At 52.4% G+C, this 15,740-nt stretch overlaps 1 long non-coding RNA gene across 1 annotated transcript; it reads right to left on the bottom strand.

Annotated features, from left to right (window-relative positions):
* Positions 1–12,427: 12,427 nt before the first annotated feature.
* Positions 12,428–14,980, bottom strand: LOC113974051. The gene is made up of 3 exons (XR_003536423.1): positions 14,737–14,980; positions 13,667–14,059; positions 12,428–12,578 (listed from the first exon to the last, which is right to left on the bottom strand). It is a non-coding gene; the product is annotated as an uncharacterized LOC113974051 (long non-coding RNA).
* Between the last annotated feature and the right edge of the window lie 760 nt (positions 14,981–15,740).

The raw sequence follows: 15,740 nt of genomic DNA, 5'->3' as shown, positions 1-15,740 counted from the left end.
AGGGATGAGATGGGAGTTCTCAAACTGCGAGCCCTAATACTAAGCATGTGGCCATATATTATTTTAATAAAGCCAGCACATCCTGCACTCACGACAGCTGCTGTTCCCTTTCTCTCATCCTGTGAATCTCATTTATTCCTCATTAGCAAAATCACCTGTTTGTCAAATAGGGACAGAGCTGTAAGACATTAAATTGTGCGAGGGCTGGCGGGGGCCTGGGGAGCGCGGGGAAGAGCGGGAGGGAGGAGATCCTGAGCACAGACTGAAGCCAGAACTTGATGGAGATCTCTTGAAGGTTGAGATGGAAACAAGGATTTGGGGGAGTGGATTATCCAGCACTTTCATTTTTATTTTTTTTTTTTTCCTCTGCCTGTTCTCAGCATCCTTGGAAGCGACGCTGTGCCCAGCACCCATGTGCGGGAGGGTTTGGGTGCACCCACTCCATGGGCACCCATCACATCCTGAGCAGCAAACAATTTAAATCCATGGTTACCCATCAGCAAATAATTTTCCCTTTTGGAAGAGGTCAGGCACAAAATTTCATCTGATTCACCGTTACTGGTTTGGGTTTTCTTTAAATTGAGTGAAGACATTGGTGGGACCAACCTGTTCTCTCAAAGAACGCGGGTTTTGATGAATCAGGATTTTCCTGTAACATTATAAAAAAAGTCCCTGGACTGCACTAAATTAAGTGTCTGTCTCCCCACCAGCCTGGCAATGGAGCCTTTTTCTGCTGGTTTTGCAGCTTACTCGCTGCTTTTCCTAATGCCAGCCCCGGCTTTTCCCTTTATCAGTTGAGTGACATGAGGGGAAACAGCTGGCTGCAAACCAAGCTTTCTGGTTTGCTGAAATTCTCCCTGTTTTTTGGAGATTTGGAGTTTTGGGTTCAAATTGGATCCAACCCAACCATGTGTGTGGGAAAGATACAGAGGGAAACTTGGGGAAGATGGGGAGATCTCAGCCTCCCACACGGTTTGGGTGTTCCTCGTACCTCCTTGGCAAATGCAGGGGGGAAAGACCCAGACAGCAGCTCCTGTGACTCCAGTCTCTTCAGGAAAGACTGAAACTCCACATTTTTCCCTTGAGGCTCTTTTGCAGTTTGGAAAACTCCCACTAACGTGGGAGGGTTTGATCCCAGCATTGAGAGGGAGTTCAGGGATGTGCTGTGGGAACCTGTGACCTGCTCTGCAGCCAAGGTCTGTCCAGGGGGACACCTCTCAAATCCAGCCCTCCATCCCCCAGGTGAGGTGAGCCAGTCTGAGGTCTGCAACAGGAGCAACCAGCTCTCAGGAAGGTCATTTTTAAATTTGAGGGAAAACAGGGACTAGTAGTGGAGGAGAGGCCTGTGTCTGTGCACCATTTTTCAACTTATTCTATTTTTTTTACTTACTGTCTTTCCTCCTCCTTTATTTTTTTGTCTTATCTGATTATCCCTCCAACCCCTCTTCTTCATCATAATTTTTTTTCTCATTTCTCTTCCCCAGCATGCTTTCCTCTACCTCCTCCCCATTCTTCCATCTCTTTCCCCATCCAGCTCTCCATCCACACCTCTCCATCTTCCTGCTGCTGTTGAATCCTTCCTCCCCACCCTCTGCCATCTTCCCATCTCAATCTCACAACCTGTTTTTATCTTGGGGGACATGAGTGGAGACATCCAGTGTCCCAGTCTGGTGGCCCAGAAGTCCCACAGCACCAAGCCCAGCCCATTTGATAGCTCAGTCCTTTGGGAGACACTTCATTACCCACCTCCACACTGGCTGCAAGACAGAGGTGACAACAGTGACCCCCTCCCAGCCTGCAGCTGCCTTTGATCCCCATGCCTGGCCCCGCTCCCCACTGCAAAGCAGGAAAGGCAGAACCCGCCAGCACAGGGGCATCCTGGGGTGGATCAGCTGCACCCACCACCCCCTGTCCAGAGGGATGGACGTCATCCCACTACTCCTCATCCCTTCCCAGCCACCTTCCCCCGGGTGCCAGTGATGTCCCCGCTCTGCAGAACAACCCCGTGTCCCCCGTCCCCACCCGCGCCACCACCGCGTGTCGATGCCACCGTGTCCCCCCCGCCCTCGTCCCCCCCCTTCCCTCCTCTCTCTGAAAGTCATCAGGCCTAGCGAGGTCTTCTCCCACTTATGCAGCTCATGAATATTTAACAGCATCTGCTCTGGAGGCGATAAAGCCTACCAATCCTTGACAAATATGGCCTAATCTTTTCAATTTCGGGGTGCAAATATTCCTTCAGAGTCCTGTTTGTCACCTAGATTAATGACTCTGGCTCCCATAAGCCTTTGGTGCTAATTCAAGTGGTGGCTACCCGGACAGAGCATGGTGGAGGGATGCTGGGACACATATGAAGGAGAGATTACTCACTTGAGGGCCCTTCGCTGCAGGGTTTTGTTCCTCTGTTGGCAGTGGGGACGAGGAGGGGGGTCTGGATGTTTGTTTGTTTGCTCCTCTTCGTAGCTCCTGAATATCCATCCTGCATCCAGTGTGAAGTGGGATACTACCATGAGGAGGGGAATGGCTCCCCTTTCCCTCTGCTTTCCCCCTTCCCTCTGCTTTGATGGGAGATGTGGGTTTGCCTCCAACCCCCCTGGCTCCTCATTTTTTGTCACTTGATGCAAACAGCAGCTACCAGGCCTCCAAACTTTCCAGCAGCCCTCCGAGCCTGGACACTCTCCATGACTCTGCTCCAAGTTCAGCCCCATCCCAAGGACTGGAGGCTGAGATGTGGGATGAAACAGCCAGAGAAAAGAGAAAAGGCTTCATTACCTTGGTCCAGCCCATACCAGGACCTCTCCTTGCATCCTGGTGCCTGCCCAGGGGAGATGCAGCGTGTGGGGTTGGGCAGTGCTCAATAATCCATAGGAGAGAAGATGGTTTTGTCCAAGATCTGTCCAGTGTTGATGCTGCTGGGACATTGCAAGAGCCACAGCAATCCTCAAGCCAACACACAGCAGAAGCCCAGACACCTCTGGGCACATAAGACCAGCTGCTTGTATTTATTTATTCCCTGATCAAGAGAGAAAATTACAGAGGGGAGCGAGCAGCGGTGGGTGGGAGGGAGGGAAGGGCTGGAAATCAATGGCAGAGCTGATCAGTGGTATTGACAACCTCACTAAAGGGCTGATGGCCCCCGTTCACCACCTCCACACCCACAGGGGCTGTCCCCCACCACGGGGGGACACCCCCAGGCTGGCTCAGCACAGCCGAGCGTCAGCGAAGGCATTAACGGCCAGCCAGAAATCGAAGATTTGTTGTTATCCAGCAGTGGAACAATGGCCTGGCTGGGTGTATTCATCACCACTCCGGCCCTCAGGGGTGGGATTATGGTGGGATTGCAGATTATTTATTTATATTGGGAATGCTGGTGGCGCAGAGGAAGGAGTTTCCTCCTCTCTGCTCGGCACTGACTCGTCGAAGGGCTCTGAGACTCCCTGAGCCCTTACAGCCCTTGCAGCAGACTGAGGTGGGAGGTTTGGAACATCCTTTGGGAGAAGAGCAGAAAGGAATGTTGAAACCTACTGGAAAACTTACTGGTGAAGCTCTAAACACCATCTATTTGTGCCACCATTTGTGTAGCAAAGAAGGTCCTTGGGATGCAAGACTCTTGGAAAGAAGGTCCAGAGAAACCTCTGGTCCTCCTGATGCAAAATTATCATTTAAGTTCTTTCTTACAGAAGTATTTGAGAAGCTCCAGCATGGAGTGAAACCATGAAGGTTCTCAAAAACAGGATTTTTTTTTGGCTCTGGACAGTAAGTGTTTCTAGAGGTAGGACAGCCCAAAAATAATGGGTCAGCTCTGCATCAGAGAGCTGGATGTTCCCCTGAAAAATTACTTTACTTGGGTGTAGGAACCTCTGAGATGAAAAGATTGAACCAAAAACCTTTCTCCAACACTAGCAGCAATCCTGGGATTGCAGGATAAGAGTCTGGAGGAAAATGTCCTTGCTGCTGCTAGATGGAAAAAACTTTCACCTGCTACAGGAAACTGCCGAGCACGGTGAATGTTTACAGCTCACGAGAAGGAAGCAGTTATTTTTAGTTTTGTTTTACATTTCTGTGGCAGAAAATGCTTCCTCAGCTGGACAAAAATAATATTGTGGATAAAATGAAAGTATGAAACCATCCTTTCTTTGGTAAGCAATAATCAGGAAAATGCTACTTTTCTCCAGTTGGGAACGGGAGCAAAACTTTTGAATAAAGCAGAAGAAAATTTCTGGGTTTGTTTTGGGAGGAAAAACCTGGTTTTCCAACTTGGCTCCTCCTTTTGGCTTTGCAGCTGACAGTCGCTGGGATTCTTGTTTTGTCTTTGCTGATTCCCACATCCAGCTTTTACTGGATGCTTCATGCTGGGAATTCAGGGCAGCGTTTGCAGCCCCAGTTCATGGGGGTTGAGCTCCCCAAAGCCCCCCAAGTACCCATCACAAGGGCCAAGCACTGCCCAGAGATGCCAGTCCCAACACAACCAAACCCCTGGTGGAGGTTTGGGGTTGAATTGAGATTTGAACCCCAAAAAAGGAGGAATGGAGAGAGTTAGTGCCAAAGGTCTGACTCCCCACAGCCAGCACCAGCAGCTCCAAGGAGAGCTGAAAAGACTGCCTGAGGAGAATAAAAACCCTCTGCAAAGCAAGGGGATGGTGCCGGCAGTGCTTCTTCCATTCATCTGTTTCCCTACCCCTATCACCCCCCCCTTGCCCTTGGAAAAAATCAAAACCATCAGAGCACCCGCCAGGAATTTCCCCCTTGCATTCCCCTGTGCGGGGGCGGGATCTGCGCTGCTGTGAGATGGCACTGACAGGCACCGACAGCCCCTTTCTGTGCTCAGCCCCCCCGAGCCCCGCTGCCCGATGTGGGGACTGGGGTACCGGGGTGCTGGGGAGCATCCCACGGCAGCCTGTGCTGGCATGTCCGTGCCTGCTTCCCGCAGCTCCCTGCCCCCTCTCCTTCTATTTTTTTTCCCGCTGAACAGGCTCCAAACGCCTTTGTAATACCGCAGCATCGTTAGGGCCCTCCTGAAACCAGGGCGGGGAGGGGGAGAAAGCGGCTCATTAGCTGGCCGCTTTGAAGTGGGCTCTGTTTGGGGTTCATTTGTATGCCGGCAGAAGGGAAACCTCTGTGTTTCAAGGATGTTTTTCTGGAGGGGCTTCCTGGAAACATAACAAACATGACCCCGAGGAGCGCTCCCCCAGCCCACATAGGCAGGCGGGAGATGAAACGCGGGGCTGTGCTCAGCTCGGCACAAAGGCAGCTCGCTCCCAGCCCGCTCCCGGCGGCAGCCCGGCCAAGTTCCCCTGGAGAACACCAAAGCTGGCACCGAGAGAGTCTATTTGTTGCACAGGCCATCCCTGTCCAAGGCAGACAGAACAGAACTCAGAGTTCAGCCCTGCATCCTCCTGTCCTGCCTGTTCCCAACTCCCCAAGCATGGGCAGGGATGCTACCCACTATATCAGGGCCCCATCCTACCTTGAGATCACTAATCCAGAGATCCAGAGGTCACAAAACAACACAAAAATGTGGAAAGTTGGGTTCCCCCTCCATGCTGAGGCTCCCTGACTGCCAAGCAGAGGCAGGGATGATGGGCTGCACTCCTGAGAGGATCATCAGCCCTCCTGCCCCACTGCCTCCAAGTCAGAGGAATCCTGAGCTTTAGGGTGTTTTGAGGGACCTCAAAACACATTCCCAAGGTTCTCTGCCCACTCGCTGCCCTGCTGTGCCCGCTTCAGGAGGAAGGATGGGCATCCCTATCCCTCCCCAGGCAGCAGCCACCACGGTGGGAATTTCCAAGAGAGGAAGAGCAACCCTCAATAAACAGAACATGGATGGCTCTACCTCCCTCACTCCATCTCTCTCCCCTTCCCTTCAGCAGTCCCTTTCTCTGCCTGCCTCTCCCTGGCTCCGTCTTACTCAACCTCCCCTTCTCCCCCCGCGTCTCCCGCAGCACTGCCAGTGACAGGGAGCGCTCGGAGAAAGACGGATTGGAATGACACGCGAGCTCCAGCGTGACTGCGGGGTGATGCATGGGGAGCCGCCACTCGCTGCTCGTCCTGAGTGCTACAGATGAGGGACTGACCTCCCCTGCCAAGGGGCCAAGGATATTTGAAGGGCACAGCAGGTACAGTTGGGGGGAAAACGGGGAGGAAAACAGTCCCCTGCGTTTTGTCCGTGCTCCTGCCGGAGCCTTGGAGCACCTCGGCAGCGTTTTAAAGCAGGTGACTTCCCAGTCCTCCCTTTCTGGAGCAAAGCAGCAAAGAGTCATCTCAAATCTCCTGCCTCCTGCACTGATAGTCCTGAGGGAGCACTGGAGATGTGACAAGGCTCTGCTAGCACCAGGATCCCAAATCCTGCCTCGTGCCTCATTCCAGGAGGATCTGCATTAGCACCAGAGCAGAAATGGGACATAACACGGCAGAGCTTTGCAAGGACCCATCAAACCCCAGTGCTGACAGTGGTGAAGAGCTCTTCCATCATCTGCATCCCTTCTGAAGTCCCTCTCTGTGACCTTGGCAGCAGAGCAAGCCCTACCAGAGCTGCCAAACCCCCTGGCTGGAGGCAAGTTTGTTGGAACCTGGACCTGCTGGGCTGTCTCGGAGGACCACACTGGGCCTGGCCATGTGGAGTTGACTGACCTCAGGGGGAAAGGATTTTATCATCAGCTCACAGGGAGGTGAGCTTGGGAGGGACCTCTGTGGGTCACGTACCTTCAACTTCCCCAAGGCAAATCTGACTGAAATCTTCAGCCTCTCCTTCGAGTTGCTCTGTAGCACTGTGTTCCTAGGATGAACACTAATTCCTCTGGGATATTGTCCCATCCTTTGGGTTGAAGTTCCAGTGGGTTCCACCCTGGAGAAAACTGTCAGACAAATCCACTGGTCTTCAACATGCTGTCTCAGGATGACTGGGAAATTCAGCTCAAAGCCACAAATTCCTGTAAAATTTGGCAAAGCAGCTTGCCTAAATAAATGTGTTTTTAACAGAGATACCACACTGGAGAAGTTGGATCATTTCATCTTGATGTTTTTAACTGAAGTGAAACAAATTTGGATCTTTCATTTGCTTTGATGAAAGAGAAAAAAAATGCATTTAAAATAGCATGAGGTATTTTATTTTTAACCAAACATCTCAGTTGGCTCAAGAGAAAAAGTAAAAACCTTGTTGATGTGGGGGGGGAAATTGATTTATTTGCTTGAATAAAAGCAAAATTAAAATCTTCTCCCCAGTAAGCCACCCAAGATGGGCCAGGATCTGGGAATCCCTCATGCCAGGTCCCATTGCTCACAGAGAAGCACAGGGAGAGGTGTGGGGGGTGACAGCACCGTCTGTGCCACCCCAGGGTGGGGACACTGCCCAGCCATGGCCATAAACCCAGGCCAGTGTGTCAAGCAAACAGGTTTTCCAGACATCTCTGCCTCCTCCCTGGGCTGAATGCCTGCCAGGAGGAGCGTTTGGAAAAGAGCAAGGAAGGAAAGGCTATCCAAGGCTGGACAGATGCGGCCAGTTGGCACCAGCCGCTAAATTACCAGCCAATTTCCCGCTCACAACCTGGGGACCTGGGCTTTCAGCTGAGCACATTAAAGGCTGGAGCCCCTTTTAATTGCTGTAGATCTTAACACGTGTCCCTCAACTCTGGTGTCTCTGACAGCCTGGACAAAGCCAGCTCTGAAAATGGGGAAAATGCTGTTACCTGGTTTATTTGGGGTCTTGCTGACATGCTCCGGACCTGGTGCCAGCACGGTTGGTGTGAGAAGATTCAGGCTTTGGGGCTGATTTCTCTCTCATCCCAGCATGGAGAGCAGGAATGAGCACCATCCCTGTTGTTTCCCACTCCGTGGACACCGAAAGTTGAAGGACAAGGCACGTGTTGGCCAAGGCAGGAGGCTGGGGAGCAGCGAGGATGTGGTGACCCTGCGGACGTGCCGCTGGGGCTCGGTTGCTCCGAGAGGCAGGACATGGAGCTGAGAAAGCTGTGAGACCCTTAGCAGGTCCTGTCAGCCTTATTCACGCGTTATCAGATGGGGGAAGCCCAAAGGGCTGCCAGGGAGGTAATTAATCTTGGTCTCCAGCAGAAAAGCTCTTGGAAAGGAGGGGGGAGGTCAAAACGAGCACTGTTTGAGGAGAGATGGGAACTTGGTGAATGCTTGAATGGTTTTTTGCCCTTAATGTGAAGTTCACCCCAGATCCGAAGACACCTTTGTACTTCCCCCCCAATTTAATTTGGATTTTTATTTGGGATCATCAGTTTCTCCTCACCATAAAACACATCATCATCACTGTAAAGCACTTTTATGACACCTTTATCTGATTATCCGAAAGCACTTAATCAGCATTAACTCATTAAGCTTTCCCAGGCTGCGGTGGGAGGAGGAAGGGGTCGGTGCTGGCTTGGAGAGCAGCCCTGGGCACAGGGGTGTTTGGGGCTGCAGCTGGGGCAGAGCCATGAGCATCCCTTGGTACCCAGCTCCAAAAGCGCTGCCAGAGGGAACTCACTGCTTTTCCTCCACGGATCAAGGCCGAGCTGGATGGACACAAGGGTTCTTTGGAAGGTTGAATTGCAGAATCTTTCAGGGATCTATGGAAAAGCACCTCACACAGACTCTCAGCATCCCCAAAGTGATGCTAAGACTGCATCACCTGATCCTTGGGGTGGGATTGCTGTGGTTTACCTGCTTGCCACCTGTGCTAACATAATACAGAGGGTCTCAGAATATAATACCTGAGGTCTTGGAATACAATACAAAGGGTCTCAGCCAGTTCTGACTGTGAAGCAGGACAGACTTGTTTAAACAACCCTCCCAACTCACAAGTTTTATGGCAGCAAAGAAAATGTCCAAGCAAATATCCCTTTGTTCTTTGTCTCAGCGAAGGGCAAATTTCACTTGTTGAGCTGTGGTAGTTTTGCTGAGCCCTTGTAATGCCCCAATTGCCCATCCTGGAGTTGAGGTGCTGAATGTGGCCCTGAGAATAAAGCACCAGAGCTTTATTCTTTATCCCCACCCCACCAGGCTTTGCTGGGTGTCCCACTGCATCCAGCCCAGGGGGTGCCTGTGCCAGGTGGAGGGAGTGGGGACATTCCTGACTGGGCAGTGGATGTGAGATGCTGTTGGGTCCCCTCAACACGGACACCCCGGGGTCTCCTCCAGCAGAATGCCAGGACAAGGAGACCCCCATCCACAGCAGAAGCACTGGGTTATTCGGGGGTGGCCATTCTCCTGGCTTCAGTGGCAAATTAGACCCCTGGAAAGGGGTGGTGGGCCGGGTTGCCCATCTGCTCCTGTTTTTGTCCATCAATTAGGCCTCCTTTCCAGCGCACTGATTGTGGTTCATTGGTTTCCGCTTCACGTTCCGCGTGGTTTCCAGACACCATCACAGAACTGCTCTGTGCTGCCTCCAGAGAGCTTTTGCCTTTGGACTCAGGCCATCTTTTTTCTCCCCCTCTTTTCTTTCCCCCCCCCCCCATTTTTACCCCCAGGTTCATTCAAACAACACTCCCTTGGGCCAGCTCGAAGGGCAGACCCTGCCCAACCATGCCAGGTGCTGCAGGATGCCCAGGGTGACCACCAGCACCCACCCACCCATCATTTCACCCACTGCTGTGTTCTCAGCTCCAAACCTCTCTGAAGAACCTTTCCTGCCTTCTCTATCACCAGAGCAGAGCTTCTTCCCCACATCCATGTCTCCCTGGTTGGCAAAGCCACACATCCCCAGTAACATTTCCTCCTGATCCACACAGTTCTTCCCTCACCCTGCTCATCTCCGTCAATCCTGTCACCTGTGCACAGGGATTTTCACTGCAGATGTGGAGCAGGTCCTTGCCCTTGCACAGGTTTGGTGTCATGGCCACATGGACCATCTGGGTGGCTGGGCTGCTCCAGCTTGCCCAAGTCCTCCACATTTTTGTCCAGAAGAAACTTGATGCTCTGGGCTGTGCAAACACCCCTCTTCAAATCCAGGGCATCAGGGATGAAGGGACAACACTGCTGGGAATGAGACAGGAGAGGAGACCCAGAGCCCAGTGAGGCTGGAGGGCTCTTGGTGAGGAGGAGGGATGAAGTGCAGCTGTTTCTAACACTACTTCAGCATCGTGAGCTTGAAGAGAAAAACTTTTGCATCTGGGCTCAGAGGGGTGGCTGGTTTATTTTTTCACATTTGGTCAAAAAAACTCCCATACCCAGCTGGATAACGTGGTGTGGGCTTGGGATTGGATTAGAGGTCCAGCTTTCATGCCCCAGGAAACTCTACCTGAGTTTAGGGGGAAAAGCCTGGAGGTAGATGGGAAAAAACAGATGTTGTTTTTTAGGTGCATGGTTGTAACCACCCCATCCCACCAAAGGTGTGGAGTGCCAGGGGCTCCCCTCCCCAGGCAGCCTGTGCTGGGAGCTGTTCCTGGGTGGGCTCAGGGACAAAATGTGGGGGTCTCTCACACTGGCCCAGCTGTCAAAGTTGGTGTGGGGCACCCCAGAGCGGGGCTGGGGCTCAGGAAACTCCTCTGGGGGCTCTGCCCTCCTCAATTCACTGCTGCTGGGGGGCTGGGGGGCCGTGTAGGGATTTGGATACCTCTCACCCAAACCTAAACAGCACCAAAGCATCACTTTGTGTCCCTGAATCAACTAATTGATGGTTCTGGTGCAGAGAAAAACATAACATAAATGAAAAGAAACCCACCTTGGCATGCACGTGGGTTAAGTCTGTGTTAGTGTTGTCATGGAGTCATCTCCTTCTAATAATGAGCTCCTATCCTGGTCTTTCCTGTCTGTCTGGATGGTGGTGCTGCTCTATTCGATCCAGCCAGTTTTACCTCCAAAAATTATTATTATTTAATTCCCTTTGCAGCTGCCTGCAGCTCTCCATGGCCAAGCAGTTCTCTGGCTGATAAAAAAAAACAGTTGAGCATCGTTCAGTAAATCAGTGGCAACAGAAATGCTGAATCATTAAATCTTACACTGTAACCTATTTTAGCTGGGCTTAGAACATATATCCAGGATTGCAAATGGAGGCAACAGGCTTTAAAGGCAAAACCAAAACATAACACCCAAGGGAGAGCAGAGCAATCCCTGGTTTTCCTGTTTGTGGCCAAGATGGCTCCAGCCTGTTTTGGTGCCTGCCTGAATGTAAAAATTCTTTCCCCTGTGAAGAACTGTACATTTTGAATTTGTCCTGAGTTAAAACTTAAAAATGGAACTCTATTTTTTTTTTTTTTTTATGGGGATTCTGAGTCAGAGCCAGCTCTGAGGTGAATCATGCAAATTCAGAGCTGCTTTCTGAGCCCTGGCTGCACCTTTGGGTCAAGCAGGTCTAAGCATGAGCCACCACTTAGTGTAATCCTACCTTGCCAACACAGAGAGATGTGACTCTTGTCCCACAGAGCAGGTGGGATGTCCAGACTGGGCACAGACTTCCTACAAGCACTCATCCTCCCCATTCTACATCCCATAAATGCACAACAATGCTGACATCTTATTTGGGGTGGTGGGAAAGAGAGAAGGAAAACTCAGCACAGGGACACAGCACCCGCTCTTTCATTACTCACAACCTGCTTTTTTACTCCCTCCTTACTAGATGAAGGGAGAAGTGAGTTTCTAGAAGATGCTGGGCAAGAGATCCCAGAGCAATCCAGTCCTGAGGAATCTGTTGGATCCAGGCATTGTTCATAACTACTTACACTCTAGTTTTACCATCTTGCCAGTAAGATAGAAGTGATGCCAGCCTTCAGCAAGCTGCAAGGAGATGATGATGCTCTCAGAGCATCACCCGGAGCTCTGTCCTGCCACATGGCTCTTGTCCCATAGCCTGACCTTCAGGAAGAGTCCCTGCAGAGACACCTTCCCCCCAGAGCAAACTGCCCAGTGTGGAGTTGACTGGTTCATCTCAGGGCTCCAACATCTCCCATCCACATCACCCTCCTCAGGTTTTCCCTTTCCCCCATGTGCAGTGAGCCCAAACCCACCCAAACCTGCTGCTTGTTTCCAGACCAGCCTCACAATGTGGTGAGTGTCATCATCTCACCAGCTGCAACATCACCTTCCCATCCAGAGGCTGGAAAGCAGCATCCCCCAGGGAAAAGTTGCTCCAGCAGAGCCACTTTTATCCCAGACCAGGCTGTTTCTTGCTTTCCTTCTTGCTCCCACGTGAAGTGACCGTCTGCTTCCCTCATTTCTGAGGCAACAAAGTGGAACCTCCCTGGACAGAACACAGCATCCAGCCTCATCCTTGTGGTGGCCCAATCCTGCTGGCACAGAGCACAACCAAGGCACCTCCCCAGCTTCCACAGGACCCTCTGCTCATGCACATTCCCTCTGCTGTCACCTTGCACAGAGCTGTTATCTGCTCCGAGGGATCAATGGTGAAGGAAAGGTCTCTGTCCTGCCCTGGTCCCTCCCAAGGGGTTTGATCAAACCTGGGTAAGGAGATCTCACTCCTCACAGCAGCGACTTTTTATTGACCAAGCCTAATTCTCGAAGAGTTTTCACAGTATTTCAGAAAGGGAAAGAACCAGAGGCTCCACGGGCTCCTGTGAGGACCTTCCTCCAGGTTAGTACTGCAGATCCTCAGGGACCACACAACTGGGTGTTCATATTAAACCCTAAAATCAGAGAGGCAAACAGATGTGTGTACAGACAAATGTTGGATGAAGAGAGAAGATAAACAGAAGGATGGAGAGCTGGTGGGAGGAATGGGAAGCAGATACACGCAGGGATGGAGGGAGGGATGGCAGGCAGGGGAGGGGACCGTGGCATGACTTGTGCAGGCAGACAGTTGGCTGCTGGATTCAATAGACAAGAGGCACATCAGTGCATTATTTCCTCCTCTTTCTCTTCTCTGGAGCAGAAGAGGGGATGGCCAGCCCTGGGGCCATGCAGGGGAGCTCGGCAGCAGCCAAGGATATCAGGCAGCAGCAGGGTTCTGCCCTCCTGCCCGAGGACAGGCAGGGGCCGGGGTCCCACTGCCCCTCGGGGTGCCCGGCCGGCCCGAGCGTCTGTTCCCTTTGAAGCGGGTGACTCGCGGAGCCGCCGGCAGAGAGGATTTGGCACTTCTGCTCCGCGGCAGGCCCCATAACAAGAGGATTGGCTTCCCTCCCTCCAGCACATGGCTCTCCCTCCCCTCCGCGCTCCCCGTTGAACGGCAGCCCAGCCGGCAAGCCCCGACAATCTCCCGTCCCCCTCAGCCCAACCTCATTGTCCCCGGGAGATGCCTCCTTCCCCCTCCCCACCTCTCCCTTCTCTTCCTGGCAAATTCTCCCCCTCCTCCTGGATCCAGCCGCTCTCATAATAGCATCCTTTTCATGGAGACAAATTGTCCAGCCGGGGGCTGCACCTGAGGGCTTTCGCCCTTTAACAAATAGCCTTTTAATTTTCTGCCAGAAGGGCATGGAAAGGGGGGGAAGAGGGAAAGGGGGGGGTCTGGAGAGGGGGTTGCACAGAGGAGAGAGAATCAATCAGACATCCATCTTCATCATTGCTGCCAAGGGACCATTTGCACTGGCTGGATGCCCCTGAGGGAAGGTGGGGTGAAAAAGAGAAGAGGTTGGGGTGAGGGGGAGGCAGGAGGCGGTGAGGGAGGGGGATCACAGAGCTCCTGAAATCCACATGGAATGGTTACCCTCCAGAAAAACAGACAGCAACCCTTAGAGCTCCCAGAGAAGGGAGCTGAGGGTTGTTTTCCAGCTCTTACTCTGCTCTCCAAAGAGGTTGGGTCAAATCCAAAAGAGTCAGTAGCCCTGGCACAGAGCAAAGCAGCGGCCAAGGAGAGCCAGCTCAGGCCATGGGAGATCCCCATCCCTGTCCCCCTGGAAGTGGGGAACTCCAAGTGAGATGAAGAACAAAGAAACACGGGAAGAAGCTCCATCAGCACCTTCTCCTCTCTGTTTTCACAGACATCATACACAGCTTCTACCACAAGGCAGGGGAGCCAGAAGAGCTTGAAATTTTCCTCTCCCTGGTGCCCGGGCAGCAAGGAGGGAGCCAGCAGGTGAAATCACCGAATCACTTTCCTCTCCTCTCCTCCAGATTCTCTCCTGCAAAGGGATATCTCACCACAGCGTCAGCTTTAGCTGGAATCTGTCGCCTTTCCCACCAAAAAATAAGCAAAGAGGTTAATTAGATGTTTGCAATCCAATTTACGTGTTGTTTGTGAAACCAGCATTTCAGCTGTAACCCAGCCTGGGAGCCCCCGTGCCCTCGCTCTTTTGCTAAATTTATTTCACAGCTTTGCAGAACTGGCTCAGCCGGGTCAGAACTCTTCCATTATCATTTTATCGCTGCCTCTTACTCTGTAATTACAAGCTGCTTCCCTCACCCCCTCCCTCCTCTTCTTCCCCAGCCCCCTCCAAGCACAAGGTGGGAGATGCTGGTCTTGCTTTAAGCTTCTTCTACGATTTGTCTCACCCACCGAGGCCTGGGAACAGTTTGGCCCTGGTTGCAGCAGATAAGCAAGGGAAGGTGGCTGGGAGAGGGGGGGGATGCTGTTCTACAGTCCCCACTCCCCAAGGATTAAAATATTCAGATGCACCGATGAATAGCAATGAGTGCTGGAAATGAAGGCCTGGAAACTCAGCATTGGAGAGGTTGGAGTCAATCTGGCAGGAAGGAGACGAGCTGCAGAGTCCTGGAAGTCTGTGGCACATCCCTTCGTGTGTCCTGGGCTGACCCTCATCTCTTTCCAGACACTGACTGGGAGGGTGCTGGTTGGCATGGGCCAAAATGGGGCCAGGATAGACACACAGAGGTGGCCAGCACTCTTACCTGTGCCCTGTGGAAGTGTGCAGGAGGGATTTGGGTGCCCTGTTGGCCAACATTCCCTGTAAGCTCCAGTGAGAGGGAAAGGTCCTTGAGGAGCATCTCAAATGCACATCCCACAGAGCCAGGAACCAGCATCTCCCTGGGCTTCCAGCTCCTCCTCTGTGCACATAGGACAGTCCCAGGGCTGGCATTGCCACCAGAGGACAGTCCCCAGCCAGCACAGTGGCTCACTGCTGGGCTCCACTTGCAGATCCAGGAAATGTGGAGCAGCAGCAGGATCCCCACACCAAGTGCCCTCTTTCCTACCCCCACCTTGACATCATAATCCATCCCCTTCCCAAAGCACCAGCCTCCTTCACCTACAGTAGGGGAAGGGGCCACATCCTCACCAGGGAAGGACCATGTCCTTCTGCCCAAGCTCAGACTGAAGGATCCTCCCTACCAAAGTTTAGAGAAAGGAAGAAACAAGCAGAGGGATGCCAACAGCTCTGGGCCTCTGTAACATCTTGACCATGGGGACAAGTCACTGCAGGACAAAAAAAATGAGTTTGGGATAGAGGTGGCACTATTTCTGCCCTGGGAGAAAGAGATGCTGCCTTGCTGTGTGGACAGGGCCTGGGTGCAGCTGGACACAGCCAGCAGTGCCCTGCTTTGTTGCAAAATTTGGCTTCACTTCAGTCACCTGTGAGCACAAACCAGACAAGAACTTGCAGGCAGCATGAATGCACACACACAGCCAGCTCAATTGCCCATGAGAAGGTTCATGTAATTAACAGGCAGCCAGCTTTTCTTTCTTGTGGCAAAGAAAGGATGGGGAAGGGGGTGTATTTTTCTGTGTCCATCCCCTGTGAGCAAGTTCCTGCAGGACTGTTCTCAGGAGCAGGGACCACAACACAGCTTGTGACCAGGACCCCAGGGGCATGGAGGGATGGACCACAGGCCCTTTTCCCAGCCCTGATGCCCCTTCATGCACAAAATGGGTCGGTCCCCTCCTTGGAAGAATTAAG

The sequence above is a fragment of the Neopelma chrysocephalum genome, unplaced genomic scaffold, assembly GCF_003984885.1.
Source record: "Neopelma chrysocephalum unplaced genomic scaffold, ASM398488v2 Primary Assembly neopelma1_116, whole genome shotgun sequence".
NCBI classification, from domain to species: domain Eukaryota; kingdom Metazoa; phylum Chordata; class Aves; order Passeriformes; family Pipridae; genus Neopelma; species Neopelma chrysocephalum.
Note: the sequence above shows the minus strand (reverse complement) of the source record. Positions and strands in the feature narration are given on the sequence as shown.